Below are 20,510 nucleotides of genomic sequence, written 5' to 3'. Positions count from 1 at the left end.
CTGACAGAGCCAGGAGAGCTTCTTCATCCAAGAGCCTTCTGCTCACACTGAGCATTCAATGCATTAATTACAGGTCTCACTCCCACTGGCTATCTTGCACTTGTCAGAAGAACTGTGCAAAACTCCCCTATAAATGAGAAAAGAAAGTCTCTAGATTAAGCAGGATTAAAAAAAAAATTAAAAGCAGCTCTTGAATGGAGTATATATGTCTAAGAGCTAATTATGCTGCTAAGTCATGGAATCTGATGATAAAAAAAAAAATTAGCTATCCCCAGAAGACACAAAATCTAATAAGTGTTCATTGCAAATCTAGCTCCTAAAACTGCTGCCCACTGAGCTAATGAGGAATGATTCAGTCAGCCCCAGACATGTTTTTAATTTCATTCAGTGTTGTGTGAGGCTGCTACAGAGAGCACAACTGGGGAAGACAGTCAGCACAAACCAGCCAGACAAGAGGAGCTCCCTGGCCAATTCCTTCAGGACTGGAAGATGAGGAAGAAAACAGGGCCATAATGAAGGCTTGGGGGCAGTAGGATTTCAGGTTTAGTTTTTGGTTTGCTATAACTATGGAGAAAGCTCTTTGGTACACGTTTGGCCAATTTATAGAACAGGGAGAGATTCTGAAGATGTTGCTGCTGTTAGCAAATCTTCTCCCAGGGCACTCCTCATCCTTATCTCCTGGTCGGTATTTTTATTTATTAATGCCAGTAAATAAAGGAATCCCAGAATAGTTTGGATGGGAAAGGACTTTAAAGCCTATTTCCTTCCACCCCCTGCCACAGACAGGGACACCTCCCACTATCCCAGGGTGCTCCAAGCCCTGTCCAACCTGACCTCGGACTCTTTCAGGGATGGGGCAGCCACAGCTTCTCTGGGCACCCTGTGCCAGGGCCTCAGTACCCTCAGAGGGAAGAATTTCTTAATTCCTTGTCTAACCCTGCCTTCCTCCATTTTAAGGCCATCCCCCTGAGTTCTATCCCTATATAACCTGCACCTGCCCTTTGGGAAGCAAAGGGTGACATTCCTTAATCTCTAAGCTAAGAACAAAGCTATTACCATATTACTTTCAAAAACTGATCAGCAGCCCCAGTGATAGAGCACTAGGCAACAAAACTCCCATCTACTAAATAAATTGGTATGTGCTTTCTGTTTTCTGACCTACATATTTATTCAACATGTATTTTCAAGGGGCTGGTAGCATATGGCTCTGTTCCAAGGACAGCCAGAGAGTTTTCATATCATAAGTGAGTTCCAAAAAAGTTTCACAACTGATGATACAGCATTTTTAAACAAAATTGCAGATACAGGGAGGTGGGTGCACTTCCTATTTACCTCTTCAGAGAGGAATCAAGGGGGAAAAAAGACTCACAACACCTGAACGGGCATGTAAAGGACATACTGGGGAACTGTCCTTGGAAGGGACATTTCTTATGCCTTTTTTGTTTGCTGCCCAGAGGCCAAAGTGCCTGGCCCAGCCGTCATTCCTGGATGCTCAAAGGGAGAGCAATCACATAAAAGCACTGCAGACTTGACCCGAGGCCAGTTTCTCTCCAGCAGAAGTTCAACCAATCAGCCAAGGAACCTTTTAGCAAAATTCCCTGCTAATTTCTCATACTTCCTCTGTCCTCCCCATCGCCCAAAGCCACCCTCAATTCTCCCTTCCTTGCAGTGGTATTTCCCCCCCAGCTTGTCCCTTCTGGCCCCAGAAGCTCTCTGGCTCTCTGTGATGTTTCCTCCCCTCATCTGGGATTCCTGATCGGTGCCCAAGGGACAAAGGAGGCTCTGTTGCCTGGAACACTCAATCTGCTGCTCCCAGCTCCATTCCTGCAGAAGTCTCTCCAGGGGAACTTTACTCACCCTGGAACTGCAGCGCCCTGTAGGGACAGAAAGCTGGAAGGTGTCATCTCTTCTGCTGCATTTGCCACATCTCTTGGGCTCGGCTCTTATAACTCACATAACTACTAACTCACAGTTTAGTCCAGGTTGGTGCTCAGGACTTCTCCCTCTCCCATTTCAGATTTTCAGGGTGGCTAATACCAATATCCAGAACACCAGCAATTTTCACAGCATTGTAGTCCTGGTATCTGCCAAGCTCTCCAACTCAATATCAACCTGAAACTGCAAAGCTGTTAAATTCAGTGTTCATATTCTGAGCTTTCTATCTACTCTCTTCAAGTCTATTCATTCAGGTTAAACTTTGCAGCCTTAACCTTTTTTTAATCTACAGATTAAGGTTTTTATGCAATACTGTAAGTGAAATAATGTCTATATAAGTCTAAAAGAATTATGTGTTGAGGTCCAGCCTGCCCTTAAAAATAAGTGGGGTTTCTGGTTTTTACTGCAGCAATATTACAAATTGACTCTCAGCAAAAGGCAGGGTGAAATTTTAGAGCATTGCTAAGTAATTCAGTAGGTTTTTGCTATAAATTTTGTGAAGGTAAGCACTGAGTTTTGAGCTGTTCTAAAGGCTTCAGCTTTAGAGCTCTGTGTTAATTTTTGTGAGGTCCAAAGCCAGGTACAGGGAGCCTGTGAGGGCTGACAGTAGGAGATACTCTCTTCAAAAGACACATTTCATTGTAAGATTATTAAATTCCTACAGTATCATTTATTTACTTAAACAAATCACCACCCAGTATTTGGGTTAACAAATGTAGTTTTCCATAAAAAATAATGAAATATGTAAATAACAATCAATATAGTGCTAGATTAATTAGTTTTGTTAAAGAATGTGCCCTAAAACATCAGCAGCCTTCCAGAGCTTTTCTGTCATTGTGCAAAGGTCACATAACATGGGCAAGCTGCCACAAACATTTACACTTGTGAAATAAGTTTTGTGAAAGATGAGATGAATAGTTGAGCTGAAATGAGTGCCCTGCCATGAAAACTACCCTGCAGCAGCAAAACTTGTGGTGAAAAATTATCCAGCAACTCATTTGCAAGAGGAGGTTTCCCTTCCATCAGTTGATATCTGGGACACCCAAGCACTAGGAGATTTAAATACTTCTTCTAATAATAACTGAGTATATTTATAGATATTTGTAGATATTTTCATCCTGTGGATAAATATGCAACACTAATTCCTGTTTAGCACCAGTATCTTATGGCAGCAACTGCTGCTGATTGTAATTATACAGCTGTCAGAAGTCAGGATCAACTTGGGCTTCCCCCAGCTCCGAGCTGAGTGTAGGAAAACAAAAATCTTGCTCTTAGTTGTAAGTCTATAAAGACAGGAATTCTCAGTTTGTGCATTTGATGTAAGTAACCACCCTGAGCTTTTGGAAAGTTCACAGCCAAAGAACTTGGTTCAGTTGTGGCTTTTCTTATTGTGACTGCTGGGAAGTTCTACCCATCCCTGAACTTCACAGTAGATTTGTTAGCAAGAAAAAAATATTAACAAAAGCTTGAGAAATAATCATCCCTCTTTCCTTAAATGTGGGAACAGTTCTCTAAAACAACAGAGTGGCAGAAGAGCTGCCCCAGCACTTCAGTTCTAAGGTAGATGAAGATTTCACTGAAGATTTCACCAAAAGTTTCACTGATTTTCCCATGCTGATTAACCAACCCAAACATCACAGTGCAGGGGTGAGCTTGTCACATCAGGCTTACACGATGATCAGATGAAGTGTTACAGTTTAGGAAAGGAATAAATGGAAATGTGAGACACAGCAAAATCATGAGGTCTGGCTCTGTCCTGCTTGCTTGTGACCCCTCTTGACAGAACAGCTTTTTTCTTTGTTATGCATTTTATTAGTTCCTCCCCCCAAAAAACTCTCTTGGATCTGGCTATGTCTGAAGCGCATGTGAGGGGAAAAACCATCCCCAAGTTTCCATAAGCCAGAGCCTGGCAAGCATCTGCATGGTGTGTGACATGTTCCCACTTGACAGCTCTGCCAGGCTCTCCTGGAGGCTCCTCAAATGCCACACGTCTGTCCCAGCTCCAGAGAGCAGCTCTGCTTCTGCCAGCTGCAACCAGAGGCCATTTCTGACACCTGCTCTGTGCAGCCCCTCACTTCCCCTCCTTTCACTTGCCCTTCTTGCAGGAATGTAACTCAGTGGGTGTGGCTGGGAAGGCAGAGTTCAGATCTCATCCCAGCTCCAACCCTGACAGCCGTCACTTTGTTTTAAGCTCTCCCCATCTCAGCAGTTCACTCTCAGATTCCTCCCCATGATGTTTTCAGGCCCCCATCTAAGTCATCCTGCAACTTACCATTTTTCCAAACTAAAGAGCCTCTAGACTTCATCCCACTTGCTCAGGGTTACAGCAGTCCAACTCAAAGCCAAGCTATGGCCAACATTCAGTTATAAGGAAATGCCGCATTTATCATAATTTCAACAACTGGATGTTACAGCTCCTGCATCAGGGGTTAAGCCACTCTCTTATTAGAGATGAGGAAAATCTACGGTTAAAAATACAAGATTCAGTGCACTTCTTACAGGATACTTGGCCAGCTTGTGTAGCTAAACCTCAGGCCTGCTCCAATCTGCCACACTCACTCACTCCAGGCAATTCCAGGGGAGACAAGAATAAGAATAGGCAGCTCTGGCTACACACAGTCATAAATATACAAATTATTACACAACAGAATTTGCACAAAATATGGTGGGGAGCAGCAGTACTGAATCAGTCTCTGTAAAAACAAGGCAGGGGCTGGTTTACCCTACATCTGATCTCCATCCCACAGTTCCTTGGATATCCTTTTCCAAATGCATTCCAGGGCCTTGCTGGTGTTCCCTCCATCCGGTATCTTTACTCATCACACGATGCTTTACATTCATGCTCTTTCTCAGTGCTTTCTTCACCGGGTGTAGCACCAGTGTGTCCTAATTCACACCTACCTCCCAAACCCTGTGTCAGCTCTCAGCAGAAAAAATACCCAAGCGTCAAGTTACTAAACAGAGGTTTGGAGCACTTGTTTAGCAAGTCACAGAGGTGCACAAATACTAAGCCTTGCAGGGCCCTGCTTCCCTAACTCCTCTCAATTTCTGCTCTCATTACCAGAGCAAGCTGTGCCAGTTCTCCACCCACGCCAGTGCCTGCAGCTGCCTGGAAAACTGGTGCTGCAAACCCATCCTGCAGCACGGCAGGGGGGGTCTGTCCCAGGTTGTACCAATGGAACTGAAATCTGCAACCTCCAAGCAAATTCAGCACAAGTGGCTCAGAGGGATTGTGTGAACAAGCTGAAACACACCCCCACTTTCCCGTGCACCAAGGTCACCAGCTGGAATGTGCTCGCCTGAAGTTTGCTCTGGGAGGAACAGCCTGTGATTGACCCAGCCAGTCACTTCATTTCACAGATGCTGCATGGCAGAGTAGCTCCAGGAACATTTGTGAGACTATGAAAGGAGGACTATAAAGCAAGCAGTCAAAAGAACAGTTTTGCTCTGTCCCAAACACAGCATCACATTTGCACGCAAGGAGAAGCCCAATAACTGGAAGAATTCCATTTGGCAGCCTGGGCACTCGTCTGGGTGGATTTGACCATCAAAGAGACAGGCTGGAAGAGAAAGTAATATTCTGCTCTGCTTGTATTTATGCACAGCTGACCTTTACATATGCACAGTCCAAGAGACTGAATGTACACTAAGACTATTTTGTAAACTCTGAGGTTCAAGGCTTTAAAAATCAATTTATTCAGTTACAGTTCTAATCTTTCTCATTGCCTCATGTGACCAAACACAGTGTTCTCCACAGGGCTGACAGAATAATAATAATTTTTAAAGGGTGGAAAAATTCTTGGCATAAAGGCTACAGAATATTGCAAATTTAGACTGTTGTTTGCAAGCATTTTGAGTATTCAGTGACTATTTAATCCAAACCAATTCAGAGGAGGCTATTTTTTTTTTTTTTTGCTAAATAGTCTAAATGAATGGTTCATTAAAAATCTGATCTCAGTTACTCTGAATGCTTATCTTTGTGAGTACAGAAGTCACTTGAATTCACAGAGCTCTGTGTGTGTGCAGTAATTTGCCCAGCTAATGGGTCTGTACCAATGATGCTTTCAGATTTGGCAGCTATTTTACCTTGGGTAGTCTTCCCCACCAGGAGCTTTTAATCCTGAGCACCATCTCAGAGTTACTGAACTCTGTTTCAAACCATGCACAAGGCACACACCACCATCACACCTGACATGCCCATTGTTTAGCTATCTTCCTGTTTAACACTGCTTTTAGAAAATGTCATGCAACAGCACCAAGCTGTGGCATTACCAGTGACAAGTACTCATGGCTCAGTCCCGGGGTGTAGGAGGTACAAAAACCAGTCACAGACTGAAGCTCTCATTTTGTGAACACCACACCCTTTCCTTTCCAAAGGATAAGCAGCTTTAAAAATATAGATATGCTGTTGGGTTTGTCCTGCATGAGTCAGGGGGATTCTCATATTTAAAAACAAATATTCTAGCTATAAAATGTAGCAGAGAAAAAGACTCTACTGTATCTGATGACTATGAGTTAAGATGTCTGAAAACAAAGCACTGGGGAATGGAGCACAACCTGTCACAACAGAGTGACCAGCTGAGCAATGAGCCAGACAGAGTCAATACACCAATTGCCAGGAAAAGATATATTTATTCTCTGAAAACATGAGTAGGAATATTGGTAAACGAGTAGAGCCTTTATCTCTCCTCCCACAGGGATACATGCCAAATTTGCTACTGAAGTTACTTGGATGAAATCTCTTGGTCTTATCATTAATATCTGCTTTTGGGAAAGAGTCTGACTTCAATTGTTAACAGCAATGTGCCTGGTGGCTTCAAGAGAGGCAAGATTTCACACTTGATATCCCAATCCTAACTGAGTTACTTGCTTTTCCAGCAGCAATGAAGATTAGCTCAAAACTGAAGTTAATGAAAGTAGTCATATTTTTAGGATCACACTTTTTTCTTGATGTCAAAACCACTGTAAGGATTCTGACATACCAGCTCATGTCTCTGCAGAGATTATCTTGGAGCCCCAGCCCAAATTCACCACCCCTAGCACAGGCAGCCACAACCCTGCTCCAGAAAGGACTCGCCTTTGTCCCTGGGTTATTCACATCCCTGAGACTCATCCTCGGAAGGGTGACAGGAATTGCCTCACTCATCCCCGAAATCTGGCATGAGCCATGACTAATGCTTGGGCTGTGTCCTGAAACAAGGAGAAAAGGTGCTACAGCAGTGCAAAGCAGCTTTCAGGAACAGAAACACATCTTTCACATGTCTTCCTTGTGGTCCCAGTTTATTTTGTAAACAGAGCCTAGTATTGTTTGGCATCAGCATCTTCTCAGAACAAACATACAAAGCTCAGAAGAAGTCTCCGAATGCAACTGATTTCTTAAATATTTATCATTTCACTCCAAGAAAAATATATAAAAGAAGAAGAATATGAAGTAAAGGAAGGAAAGATACAGTTATCTCACATCAACATCTCAAAGCACAGCCAGGCCAGCTGATGGAAACCAGAACCAAATTCTGTACCACTAGCACAGAGCTGCTCTCTAGGGCTTCTCTCAGCAGAGGCATCTTGCCATTGACATTCCCAGGCAAAAAAGCCACCTGCAAAACCCCAACAATTCCAAGCTAGGCAAAATCCCTTTCAGTTCCCCTCATCTTCTTCCTCAGAGGAAAAAAAAATATAGCAGAAAAAGAAAACCACATGGATCAAAAATCCTCACTCATGATAGAAAAAAAATTGGTACCCTCTCCAACAAATAGATATGCACCAGTTTTTAAAACTGAAACCAAGAAATCAGGCCTGGAGGAACTACCACCTGATCATATCCCTTCCTCTCGTCCCCTGGGGAAGTTTTTTTCCTGGATGTACTGACTAACTTGCTGATAAGGTGATGAGGACCAAGTGACCTTCAGATCCATGGGAAAGGGCAGACAGGCCCTGTGGACACACAGAAGCAACCTATAACTGGCAAGGGCTGAAGCAGCTCAGATCAGTCCTTTCCTATTTGGCAGAGCTGGATATCAGGGCTCGGTGCTGGTGAAGCATTTCCTGACGACCCCAAGAGTCATTAAAGTTTTCCAGAAAATTAGCAACATGAAAAAGTGACAAGAAACAGAAAGGGGGAAGAGAAGGGGAGAAGTAAACATTCTCCCCTTATTTATTTATCTTTTTAAGCGAAATGTTCAGACACAAAAGTGAAGGCAGTGAGATTCAAATCACAAGGCGCAGCTTGATGGGAGGCAGTTAAGGGGAAATTCATGCAAGATCCTCAGCACTGAGTCAAGACCTTTCTTTGATCTCCAGTTTTCCCAAGCCACATTCCCACATGCAGCCCACCATTTGTTTTTAGTTAGAGAGGAATAATGAAAAATGCTCTGCTAGGGAATAGCAACAAACAGGCCTTGCAAACATCACACAGCAACAGCCAGTCAAAATCAGGAAGAGGCAAAACCACAAAAGTGAGATGATGGCATCTATTACAGCCAGAAAAGCACAGCTGCTTGGGGATGCTCCTGGCATCTTTCCCCCAGGAATTTCAAAGTCACCCAGATCAGGGATGGATAGACAGGGATCACCTCCTTGCACATTACTGAATCTTCTCTCTCCTAAATATGGAGCCAACAAATCACTTCTGGCATGCTGGGGTTTATCAGCAGTGAGCCATGCAGGGACTATCCTGCCTCATCCTAATTCACTTGTCAGGTTTGACAGGACCGGAGTTGTAGACAGCACAATACATCACATCATTTTGCCTTGTCATCACTGTAATTTGTATATTTTCTGCCACCTTTTTTGTTTATTAGCCCACATAATTATGCTCTTTTCCATTTTAGGGACTACTGTGCAACATCTTCATGATTTGCTGTCTCCTTAGCCGTGGATCTGAGCCCCACCAATGTTCTTAACTCCAGTTTTGTTTGTTGGCATCTGGCACAGCATATGCTGACGTCTCACAGCTATTGTTCCAGACTCTGCACATTTACAGTTACCATCAGTTTATTCACAATAGGCTCTGAAAAGTTTCATCACAACAACTAGAAATTCTTCAAATCCTTTAAATTAAAACTCACAGTTTGGAATTTCTGCATGCCTAGACTTGCCTTTCTTGGTCACCCAATACATTCACAAGCAGTGGTATCATTTATCCAAACACTCTGGGTAGCTAGGATCACCACAGCCCTAATGCAGATTATATACTTCCATTACAGTGTTTCACAGATAGAATGAAAACCAGAATGCATCACATCCAGCTTGCAGAACAGTTTCAATTATGCCTTTCATTTAGAACATTTCTGAAATCGTATCAACTGGGCCATTTCATATTTGCTTTTGCAATGCAAATGTGGCTAAGCCCAGGCACAGCCTGGCTCTCTGTGAATGCCAGGTGCATGATCCACACCCCCACTCCATGTTCTGCACCCCGTGGCCCTGGGTCCTGGCCAAAGGCAAGGAGTGCTCCCAGGTTAACTGCCTTGCAGTGCTACTGCTGGAGGAGTAAACAACACCAGCAATCAGACTTGTAAGCTCTGCGGTCACCAATAATTATCAGGGAGGGGTTTCCACATCTCCTGCTGACAGCAAGATCGAGTAGTGTGTTCCTGGCCATGCTAATGAAACAGTAAAGCACATTATGGAAGTGGTTTAGGGTCAGCCATCCAAACACAACACGCAGGTGATGGCTCTATCTAAAAGATCCTCTACTACAGCACAGCAGGTCCTTGCATTCACAGAGGCACTTACCTGGAGGAGGGAGATTGAGGTTCATACTTAAACCTCACTTAAAAGTGTGAATTAACTTTTACTGATGAAGCAACACTGTCCCATACAGGTTCAATAAAATCAAAGCCCAACTAGAGGGGAAAGTTTTGCATTGTGAACAGGGTGTGCAAGTGGCCTGTCCACAGATAAACATGTCTGCATGTGACTGCAGTAAAACACCTTTCTTGGTCTTGCACTAGCACAGAGAGGTGGGAGGGTTGTTGTGCAGGCAGCTACCTGGTACATCTCTTCTGGCTGGGACGCCTCCCCTTAGAAAGGGTGTGTGCCTTAGGCACAGTAAAAACCACACAAACTTCAGGACATCTTTGGTGAGTTTCTGCATACTCAAAGACATTCAAAACCCATCCTGGACATGTTCCTGTGTCACTTGCTCCGGGTGATCCTGTCTTGGTGGGGGGGTTGGTCCAGATGATCTGCAGAGGTCCCTTCCAACCTCACCATCCTGTGACAGGAGCAGCCCTGGCCTCACTACAGCACACACAGAGCCACTGCAGGCCCCGCCAGCTCCATCCCTTCTCCTGCCTCTGGATTAGCTCCAGCGCCTTGCACATCCCTGAACCCCAAATGTATCTCATCAATGTGTATAAATATATAAAGAGGGGGTGCTAAGAAGATGGACCAGGCTCTGCTCCATGGTACCCAGCAACAGGACAAGAGGAACAGGCAGGAGCTCATGCATGGGAAGTTCCAGCTGACTGCGAGGAAGAACTTCTGCCCTGCGCAGTCATCAAGCACTGAACAGATTTTCCAGAGAGGGTGCGGAGTGTCCCTCACTGGAGATATTCCAGAACCATGGACACAATCCTGTGCTCTGTACTCTGGGATGGCCCTGCTGGAGAGGAGAGCCAGAACCTGACGATCCTCTGTGTTCCCCTCCAGCCTCAGCCATCGTGGGATTCTGTGAAATACCCCCAGAACCTTCACAGTCCTGCTCAGCTTCTCACACCCTCCCCTTCTTCTCCTGGCCCCAAACAGGCACACCCGACAATGCTTTCCCATACTGAGGAAAAAACATTTCCCTGTGCCCCGACCCACACCTTCCCCATCACGGGCAGCCCAGCTCTGGTGGCTTTGGTCCTGGAATCCCAGAGGCATTTCGGTTGGAAAAGACCTCTGAGATCATCGAGTCCACCCTGTGACCGATCCCCACCTTGTTACCCAGCCCAGCTGAGTGCCACTTCCAGGCACTCCTTGGACAGCACCAGGAACAGGAACTCCACCAACTCCCTGGGCAGCCCCTTCCAACATCGAATCACCCTTTCTGTGAAGGAATTCCTCCTGATGCCTGACCTAAACCGTCAATGGTGCAGGTTAAGGCTATGTGCTCTCATCCCGTCGTTGTTCCCTGGGGGCAGAGCCCGACCCTCAGCAGGCTCCAGCCCCCTGCCAGGGAGTGGTAGAAAGGGACACGCTGCCCTGCCAGCCGAGCCGGCATCCTGAGCGCCTTCCTCCGCGTCCCCCTCACGGCCACCCCGACACCGCGCCATCCTGCGGCCCCATCATCCCTCCCTCCATCCACTTATCACCCTCTCCATCTCTTTTTTCCTCCCTCCCTCGGCCGCCGCCTCACGCCCGCCCTTCCCGGCGTCGGGGCGGAGCCGGCGGCAGCAGCAGCGCGCATGGGCCCCGCCGCCCGTCCCTGAGCCCGAGCGGGGGGCGTGTGCCGGACGCGGATCCCCCTTGCCGGGCCCTTGCCGCCCCTTCCCGGCGGCTCCTCCTTACCTGCGGCGGCCGCGGCCATGGCGCTGCGGGCGGCGGGACGGGGCTGCTGAGCGGCGGTCGGGGCGCGGCCCCGCGGCGGCGGAGCGAGGTGAGCGCGGCCAGCAGAAGGGAGGGCTGAGGGGACAGGTCGGCATAGCACCGGCGGTCGCGATAGTGTCGCGACAGCGCCCTGCAGGTCGTGAGGGCGGCGCTGGGGTGGGTGATGGGGCGCGCGCGGCGGCCGCTGCCGCCATGGGCGGGAGAAAAAAAGGACAAAATCCCGAATAAAAGCATTCGTGGATTTGTCGTGGCGGGGTTTTGTTCGTCCCGAGGCTCCCCTTTCCCGCTCCTGGAGCTCCGCCCGTGTCGCCGGGGGTCCCCAGGTGGGCGAATTCTCCTGTGGCCGGGGAACAATCACCGTCAAGGAGGGATAATGGGCATTTCAGCCCATGCGTGCCGTCCCCGCGTGGGGCTCGGCGTGGGGACGCGGCTTTGTGCCGGCTCCATTGTCCTGCTGCCCTTTGTGCGGCTGCTGCGGGCTCGCAGGGCTCGTGTCCTGGCCGGGGACGGTGTGAGCAGCGCCCAACAGGTGCGGCGTGTGCTCGCCGAGGTGGTTTATCCAAATTATCTCGGGGAGCTTCCCGCCTCGTGGCAGAGGGAGGTGAGCGGTGGATGCCGGAGTGAGGTCTGTAGGGACGGATCCATAACACTTCTGGGCTCTGAGTGAGCAATGGCAGCTTGGGAAAAAGGTAAATGAACCTTTGAGATTCGCACGTGTGTACTCACCTATGGTCCTGTTTTTTCTGCAAACCGTGTGTCCCACCGTGTTCTCCCTTGGGAATCTGTCTATTATGGCAAACGGCTGCTCCAGACCTGACAGAGGGCTGCTGGGTTGTTTGAAAGTGAAGGGAACGAGTCAGTTTTTGTTCCTTCTCTGTCCTTTCCACGTGAGATTGTGCAGAAAACAGCACTTTGGACAGAGGCTTGGGCAGCCTCCGTGGGTGCCCAGTCTGTTGTGTTAGTTGGCCCTGGCACTGGGAAGAATGTAATTGAGAGGGACAGGTGGAAAGGCAACAAGGTAGAAGCCTAAAATGTGCCATTTAATTTCAAGAAACAGCTGTAAGTGTGTAATCCAAAGGTGAGCAGACACTCTTCTTTGAAATGAACTGAATGAGTTGGTTTCCAGGACTCTGTTTCAAGTGTTTGAGGTTGGAGCTTCTGCAGCATAGGGACAAATACCCTGCATGTGCTTATTGAGAACATGCCGTTTTTTTCCCACTACACAGATGCCTTCTCTCCTAAAATCAGGTTAGCCTTGAGTGAGCAACTTATTTTGACTGGTAAGTAAAATATTACATATTCTTTGTGATAAAAGAGCAGTAAATAGTTCTTGTGCTTGGACTGGTTTGTTTTCATGAAACTGATCAGAGCCTTACTAGGGTGCGTGCATGTGGAGCTGATGGGTTTGTAGTGTTTGAACACATTGGAGCCAGCTGCAAGAATCAAAATTCTAGTCATTTGAGAGCATATGGTGGTAGAGATAATAAAGTGGGGGGAAATGGGGTCAGTCTGGCAAAATGCAAAACCTGTTACTTAGGGAAACAGAACTGAAAGTGTTACTGTGGTATAAATGCCATGTATAATGTACAGAAGAAATATTAGTCTGTTGCCAGAAGCAAATTATTGGCCAATCTTTCAGCGTGTGGTCTTAATCTGGAGTTTGTTTTTTTGAAGTGGTCTTTTTTTCTTCAGAAACTCGACAAATACATTTGAGGCAAGCCAGCAGAAATATCATCCGGGAACTGCTTTAGTTTTTGGGTTTTGTGTCCAGTCTGTAGCTGGATGTTGCAGTGGTTTTGTATCAATTGCTGCTGCTGGGTTGTGAAATATCAGGATCACAGCCCTTAACAATCTGTTTTCTGTAATGCAAAGCGAGGGGAATGATGATCATCATGTTCAGTTTAAGGGGGACGACTGCAGTGGTGACTTACTGCCTGGAGAGAAGATCCCAGAGGGAGTGGAGGAAATCCAACAAAAAAGGGGAATAGTGCTACTTTGGCCGTTTTCCCCCTGGGCTTCTGGTTCTTTTGTGAACTTCTGAAAAGGAAATGTCATTTTGCTGTCTGAGTGCATTGTTTTGCATGAAGTGTCAGACCGCATTATGGGGATGATTCTAGTCAACTTCCCCCATTTCAAAACAAACACGTCAAATACAGTAATATGTTTGTACAAAAGCTCAGTGTGTTTTGCAGGATCCCAATGTCCATATTTCCAAAAATAAATTATGTTTTTCATACTTTATTATGGCTAGAATAGTTTTTGTAGGAGAGAAGAATGGAGGGTTCTCTTTGCCTTTGTGAACTGCACTCCACCAATAAGAGGAACTTGTTGGCATTTTCATGAACTAGGGGATTATTTTCATTCGCATTTCCTCTAAGAGTTCTTATCTTGGCAGTAATTCTGATTCCAGTGGCTGTGGCCAAGGCAAGAGCTATTGTCTCTCCTGGTGCCAGGGTAAGGACAGAAAGGGAAGAAGATGTAGGTAAATTTGTAACTTTTGGCTGCAGAACCAGCTTGGTCCCATGGGACTGTGAGCACGGATGGCCTCTGCCAGGTGTGGTGTCCGCAGGCCTGCTCCTCACCTGCAGCTCCTGGACCTGTGCAGCAGCAGCACTGTGTACCAGCGAGGCTGCTGAGCCTGCTGCTTGTGTGGCTTTGATGGTGGGCCAGGTAGGTCCAGGCTGAGAAGGATCCTGACAGAGCCGTTCTTCCCCACCAGACTCGTGCAGGAACTTGAACTTGAGCACGTTGTGAATCTGTGTTTCCAGGAGTGGAGATGGTTCTGTGTTGCTGTTCGGCTCTGGATATCTGATATTGCAATAAAAGAGAAACAGATCGCAGTGTTTATCAACTTTTAAAGTCCATAACAGCTTTCCTTGGAAAAACCAGCCATTTTGATATTTGGGGTGAGGCAGGTCAACAAGTCTGGGCAGTCGGAGCATGTGGATTTTCCCAGTCATTTCTATTCTTATGCTAATCTTTTCAGCGGTCTGGCTGAGCGCTGTTGGAGAGGAGGGGTGTGCACATCGAGGACACTAAAGAGAAGCCATTTTTGGTACTTATTGTTATGCAGATTAGGCTTTCCAGCCAACGAGTATTTGGAGAATCGCATAACTCGAGGATGTGATGCTTCGGGTCAGGAGTAATTTAGCAATTTTAACCTGGTTTAGCTGAAACTGTTCTTCTTCAATATTAATTTTGAGGGGTTTTGTTTGCTTTGCTTAGGTTTTATTTTTGTAAATCCATGTTGTAGCTGAAAAGTTATCTTTGCTGCTGAAATTAAAATTGGAAAACATCAGTTTTCAATTTTTAATTATTGTGATGGGTAAGAAGTGTAGGAAGGTAGCAAAACTGAGTTGCTCATTTGAATTCTTGTTCTGTTTCTCTGTGTGCCTTGCTGTGTTTCTCCCACACTGTCTGCGAGCCCTCAATTCCTGCAGTGCAAAAGATTTAAGTTATGTATAGATTGTTGAGTAGTTTGTGCATGTTCCTAGGGAGGTGTGTGTGTCACTAGAAACCAGGTAAAAGATGTAAATCTCACTCACAAGATTTCCTTGTTGTATATTGGCTTTCCAAGATTGCTTTAGAAATATGAGGTACTGGAGAAGTCTGAAGGAGATGCTCCAAGTTAGGATTTTGTTGCACAGAACAGGAAACTGCAGCTCTTTGTGGCCTCTGTCTTGTATAATATCCCCAATAATAGATGGGGTTTCTGCAGTGCAAAGTGCTGGGGCTGTTAAGCACGTTAAGAAGTCTCTGGGTGTTTATTTCAGTGGTGTTTTGTGGTTCTGAGGTCTGTGCTCACTGCAGTAGATCCGCTTATCCATATTTGTGTGTAATGTTCAATTCTTTGGAAGTGTGCAAAATAATTAAAAACTGCCCTTTAAACTATTTAGTAAATTGGATTTGCTTTGCCAGCAGTGGAACAGGAAGTTAATCGTGTTTAAGCTGCTGTTGACTTTTCCAATCTGATTTTCCCTGGGAAGAAACTTTACTACCTAGTTGTTAACTGCACAGTTAATTACCTGCTGATTGGTTAAGCTGATAAACCAATGCTACCAGGTTTACTGTAATCAGGTTGGTAAATGTGCCATGGATGTGCTTCCTCACGCTATTGTCTTGCTTTATGATTAAACCCAGTGTTAACTCTCATCATGCTCGCGATTTCAGTGTATTCAGTATTGTCAAGTGATGATTGACACTGAAGTTACCATTCAGAGGATGTTCTTACTCTGTGTTTAAGTTAGGCATATGTACTTCTGGAGTTCATAGTGCCATCTCTTAATAATCTAAGAGAATATGGCTCAGCAGCTTTTAACCCATGGTTTAGAAAATAAAATACATCTCCACTTCTTAAAATAGTTGTTGGAGGCACCTTTATGGTCTTTTAGTCTCATTTCAGTAGCTATGTTGCAACATTTTGATTGTGTCCCCACATGGTACGAGGTCAGTGGTTGAAGCAACAATAGCTGTGCATCTGTTCCTGATCAATGAATCATTCACCCTCTTGGTCATCTCAGTTTTGCTGATGAAGAAGCTGCAATTGCTGCCCCTCCATCCTGTCCCTAATGTACCTGGGGTTTTTGCCTGCCCTCATCTCAGTACTGATGTTTGTGGGTAGAATACATTGATTTTTAGTGTATCCATTATAACTCATTAAGAATCAGAGAGGAACTGGAGTTTCTCCAATTTCCACCATTAATTCATTAAACCAGGACTGCAAGCCCTTTGGAGCCTGGCTTCCTGTGGATTTCAGGGTAAAATTAAATGCTTGAATATCCTTGAGGTTTTCTGTTGGATGGAGAGACACTTGGTGAGCCACGGTTGTGGGCTTAGGTCTTCTGGTCACAGCTCTTCCAATGGGTGAATTGCTTTTAAGATACGTGGATGAAAGGTGGTTTGCTAAAAGCTTTGTCACCTCTTATTGGGAGATTAAGAAAATCAGTTTTCTCAAAAATACCTTTGATGGCAAGGTGTTAGGTTATGTGTGGTTTGAAAATTCTTGCTTCTTACAGAAAGACGTATTTAATTCTCTGTGTATTTTGTTATCTGAGACATTACTGACTAAACACATTTCTATTAAACTATTAAAGTTAAGTTGCTGTGCTTTTTTCCTTCCCTTCATTTCAGTAACAATGTTTCCTGGCATTTGGGCAATGAACTTTCTGGCCTTGATACTCAGGATGCTCAAAGTGTCTGTGAGTTCTCTAGGGAAAAAGAGAAGATGCAGTGCTTGGTGTTTTGAAAACAGCTTGGCTTTTTGGTGCCAACCTAAAACAAAGAAGTTTTCCAAATTTAAATGTTATAATTTTGCCATATTCTTACAGACTTCACTTAGGCATAAGAGTGGTTATTATGAAGAATGTAGCTGGACAACCCCGTTTGTGCACAATTTTAATTGCTGCAAGAGTCTATGAGTGTTTGCTGATATTTACCCTTTTCCTCCTTGTTATGATTCATGAATGTCTTCATTAGATTTCATAATAGCAACCTTGTGCCAGGCCTTTTGTGTTTGTGTTTTACAAGAAGCATCTCCAGAGAGTTAGCTCCCGCCTGCTGGGAACAATCAGTCTTTTAACAGGGTGATTTCAGTAGTTTTTAAAATTTATTTTGACTTCAAAAAGACTTATTATCTTGCTTCATAAGGCACCTTGCTGGTTCTTCCCCCCAAATTTACATAGCACCGGATACAATGTGGTGGAATCTTTACAAATTTTATCAACAATTTGCAAATCAACGTTTCATGGCCTATGAATACATTTCAGTAGCTGCTTTCCATAACATGCCCTTATGATTATCATCCTATCCCTTACACTCTGTCTGGGATAGAAATGAAAATTGCTGTTTGGGTATCATGATTTGTTGTTAATGCTTGTATGTGTATTCATAATGTATGGATGATGATACTACTTTTGTACTAAAATATAAAATGTAGGTTTATTGTAAAACTCACAAATGCATGAGCAATAGCTATGAATATTCAGATAAACCAAAAAAAAATTCTTTGGCACAATCTGTAAACCAGAGTGTTGCTCCTTCCTCGCTTCTAGGAACCTGCAGAGGTTTAATATGTTCACTGGAGGTTGAATCCCTAAGGAGTACTGGATTTTTATTTCAGCAAAAGTTCTGGTAACTTATTTTTTAAGTGTAAATGAGATTCCATAGTCGTCCTTGTTGCATGATGCACAAGGCAAGCTTCAGACGTAAAGTTCAGTCATTGGTAACTGCTGCAGCTTATTTCATTGAAGAAACAGGAACAAAAGTTTGTTTGTAACCACTCTGGAACTGAGAACAAAGGCTGCGGGGACCTTTGAACCCTTGTGGCTGTGCATCTGAAGGAGGAATTGTTCAGGAATGGGAACAACTGCCAGAAGACCAGGGATTTGCTTTTCCCGACAACTTTCTCCAGCAGTGTTCAATGACTGCATTTAAAGCAAAAAAAAAAAAAAGAAAAAGTTGGTTAATTGGAAGACTCCCTTACTTATTCTTCCCACCAAGCTATGATTTGATAATCAAGCATGCTGGGATGGTTATTCTTACCTTTTTTTTCACCAAGGAAAGTTTTGAACAAATGAGTGTGTGTGCTCTCTTTTTTGGGAGAATTTTAATGATTGATTGCAACCTTAAACATTATGTTCTCTCCCCAGTGTTCTGTGCTAGAGATTCTGACATGTGAAGCAATTTGTTTCCTCTGCTTCCTGGTGTTGTTCTGACTTCACAATTATTTTTCATTCACTGGTAGCTGTCTCCTCAAGGAAGAGGGTAGGGAATTATCAGTGTTCTGAAGAAATTGTTACTTCTTTGCAAAATGTGTTGACTGGCACATTGGGTCTCCAGTGGGTTGTCCAGTGTGAAGGTTCTGCTGCAGGCAGCGATTTGTGCCTTATCATTCACCTTCATGAATTTTACAAGGCTTAAGCAGAGGATGGGCTACACTGGATGAACAGATTCTCCAAATTGCTTTGTGCAGAGGGAGAGAAACCCAGTATTGAGGGTTTATTGTTTTTCCTTGAGTAGTGAACATAACACACCAGCTGGAAGAAACAGAGTTGTTCATTTATATTTCTCATCCTAAACATGCAGCTCATAAGTGTGCTCAGGCATGCATGTAATGTGTATGTCTGTCCCTCTTTCCCTTGCTGGAGAAACACTCTGTGCTGCTCTGCAGTTCTTTGGACAGAAGGGAGAACTGGGTTTGCCCCTTAAGAATTGAATTAGGTGCAAAACAAGTGGAGGCATGTAATGAGACCTGGAATCTGGTTGTCTCTGTGCAGTCACCCTTGGAGAGGATGCTTCAGACCAGTTTGCAGCCAGGTGATGTTTGTGGCTGAGTGAGAGCTTTTCTGGGGTGTTCCCTGCTTACCTGGTTCCCAGAAAAACACAGAAGGAATTGGGAAAACTCCAGTTACCAGAAAAAAGAGTTAGCCATCAGGTATGATCTGGCTGACAGATAAGGATTTTAAGCAGTGATTCCTCTTGATGCTAGAGAGGAAAAAAAATTATCAGGGGCCTCCAGTTCTTCACCCCTTTTTCCTTTTCCCTGAGGGATGTACACATGGGGTGGCACTCAGGGTGAGGCTGTTGTAGATCCTTGTCATTTCATCTGCCCTGAATGACAGCAGCTCTCAAATGTCTTGTCTTTGTTCTTAAAGCTGTTGATCTCTTTCTAACCTCTGGCTGCAGTTTCTGTGAAATTAGGCTGGGCTGTGGGGAGATTTGGCTCTGTAAACCTGGTTCCCAGGAGCATGGGAAAACTGTGTGGTGGTTGCCCTTGTCTTTGAAGTTCTTTATGGGGTATGAATTGGTTGTCACTGTGCTCTTGACTTTCTCCCCTGTTAAGATATGCAGCAGCTTGAGCTGCTCAAGTAACCTCTGTTCAGTCACCCATACACAGAACAATTGCCAATTGCATAAGGAAGCCAATACACCCGTGGCTATTCAGTTATGTAGCCATATTGTATTAATTTTAGAAGAATGTAACTGTCTGGAATACAGCTTAGGAACATTCTTAACAGTTTCATGTAGATTGCAGAAAACTTAGTTCTGTGATTGCATCCCTTGCTAGAGGTACTCTTTGCATTTCCTGTTTGGCAAATGCCAGGGTTAACAATTAAACCACAGTTAACATCTATGATTAAAACTGGAAATGAAAACATATAGATTGGTGTTTTAGAAAACTTAATTTGTCAGTTCTTATCTCTAGCAAACGTGTGGAGAAGGGATGCCATATGGCTGCTAAATATAACTCAACTTGCTCCTGAAAGCAGTTGAAGAAGTACAGAAGTTCACAATCTGGTATCTGTGTTGTTAATAAGAATGAGGTGCAGAATTGTAGTGCAGACTAAGGTAATGGGAAGAGAGCCAAAAGCAATCCAGTGAAATGTAAGTATTTCCTGTGCTGGGTGGTGAGGGCTGACCCACAGCATCCTGCAGGCACTGGGCCCTTGCTCAGCAGTGTCTGCAGTGCAGGGGCAGGAGCTGCCCAGTTCCACCAGTTTTCTGCTCACCACCCTTGCACTCCAACAGCTCCTAATCCTTGCTTGCTTTAAATATTTGCACTGCTGCAGCCCAGTGCTGGCATGGTGGAGAACTCAACCTGCTGGAGCTGAGTGAGGTCAGGAATACAGGGCTGTGGTGGCAAGGCTTGAGAGTAGTTATTCACAACTTTTAATTCTGTTTTTAAAAATCTTCCTAATACTAACATTTGTGATTTTTTTGTGTGGGCATACTGCCAAAATACATGTGATCCCATGTTTTAAGGTTACAACTACAGTTGAAATAAGGGAACATTTCTAGTAAGTATTTTCAAATTGTATCTGTGCATGCATTTGAAGGAAGTATAAGTTAGTCATGCACTGTGCAATGGATTATTTCTATGTATTTTTCAGCAGTGGATATTTTTGTGAAATAGTTTGATTGTGAAATACTAATCTATAAAAGAGATTAATAATTTTCTGATGGGAAAACCTGTGAAAAAAGTAGAGCTCCAAAATACTTGAATACTTGTGATTTCCTCCCCCTCCCAAAAAAAAAAAAAA

The 20,510-nt window shown here is 44.6% G+C and overlaps 1 protein-coding gene across 1 annotated transcript in view; it reads left to right on the top strand.

Moving 5' to 3' along the window:
• Positions 1–11,325: 11,325 nt before the first annotated feature.
• Positions 11,326–20,510, top strand: part of ARHGAP32 (Rho GTPase activating protein 32) — a 244,107-nt gene continuing 234,922 nt past the window's right edge. Inside the window, exon 1 of the mRNA XM_064732156.1 lies at positions 11,326–11,521. The gene's annotated coding sequence lies outside the window, so the exon portion shown is untranslated. The remainder of the gene's footprint in view (positions 11,522–20,510) is intronic.

This window comes from Zonotrichia leucophrys, chromosome 24 (genome assembly GCF_028769735.1).
Source record: "Zonotrichia leucophrys gambelii isolate GWCS_2022_RI chromosome 24, RI_Zleu_2.0, whole genome shotgun sequence".
In the NCBI taxonomy this organism is placed as follows: Eukaryota; Metazoa; Chordata; class Aves; order Passeriformes; family Passerellidae; genus Zonotrichia; species Zonotrichia leucophrys.
This window is presented reverse-complemented; position numbering and strand designations above follow the sequence as displayed.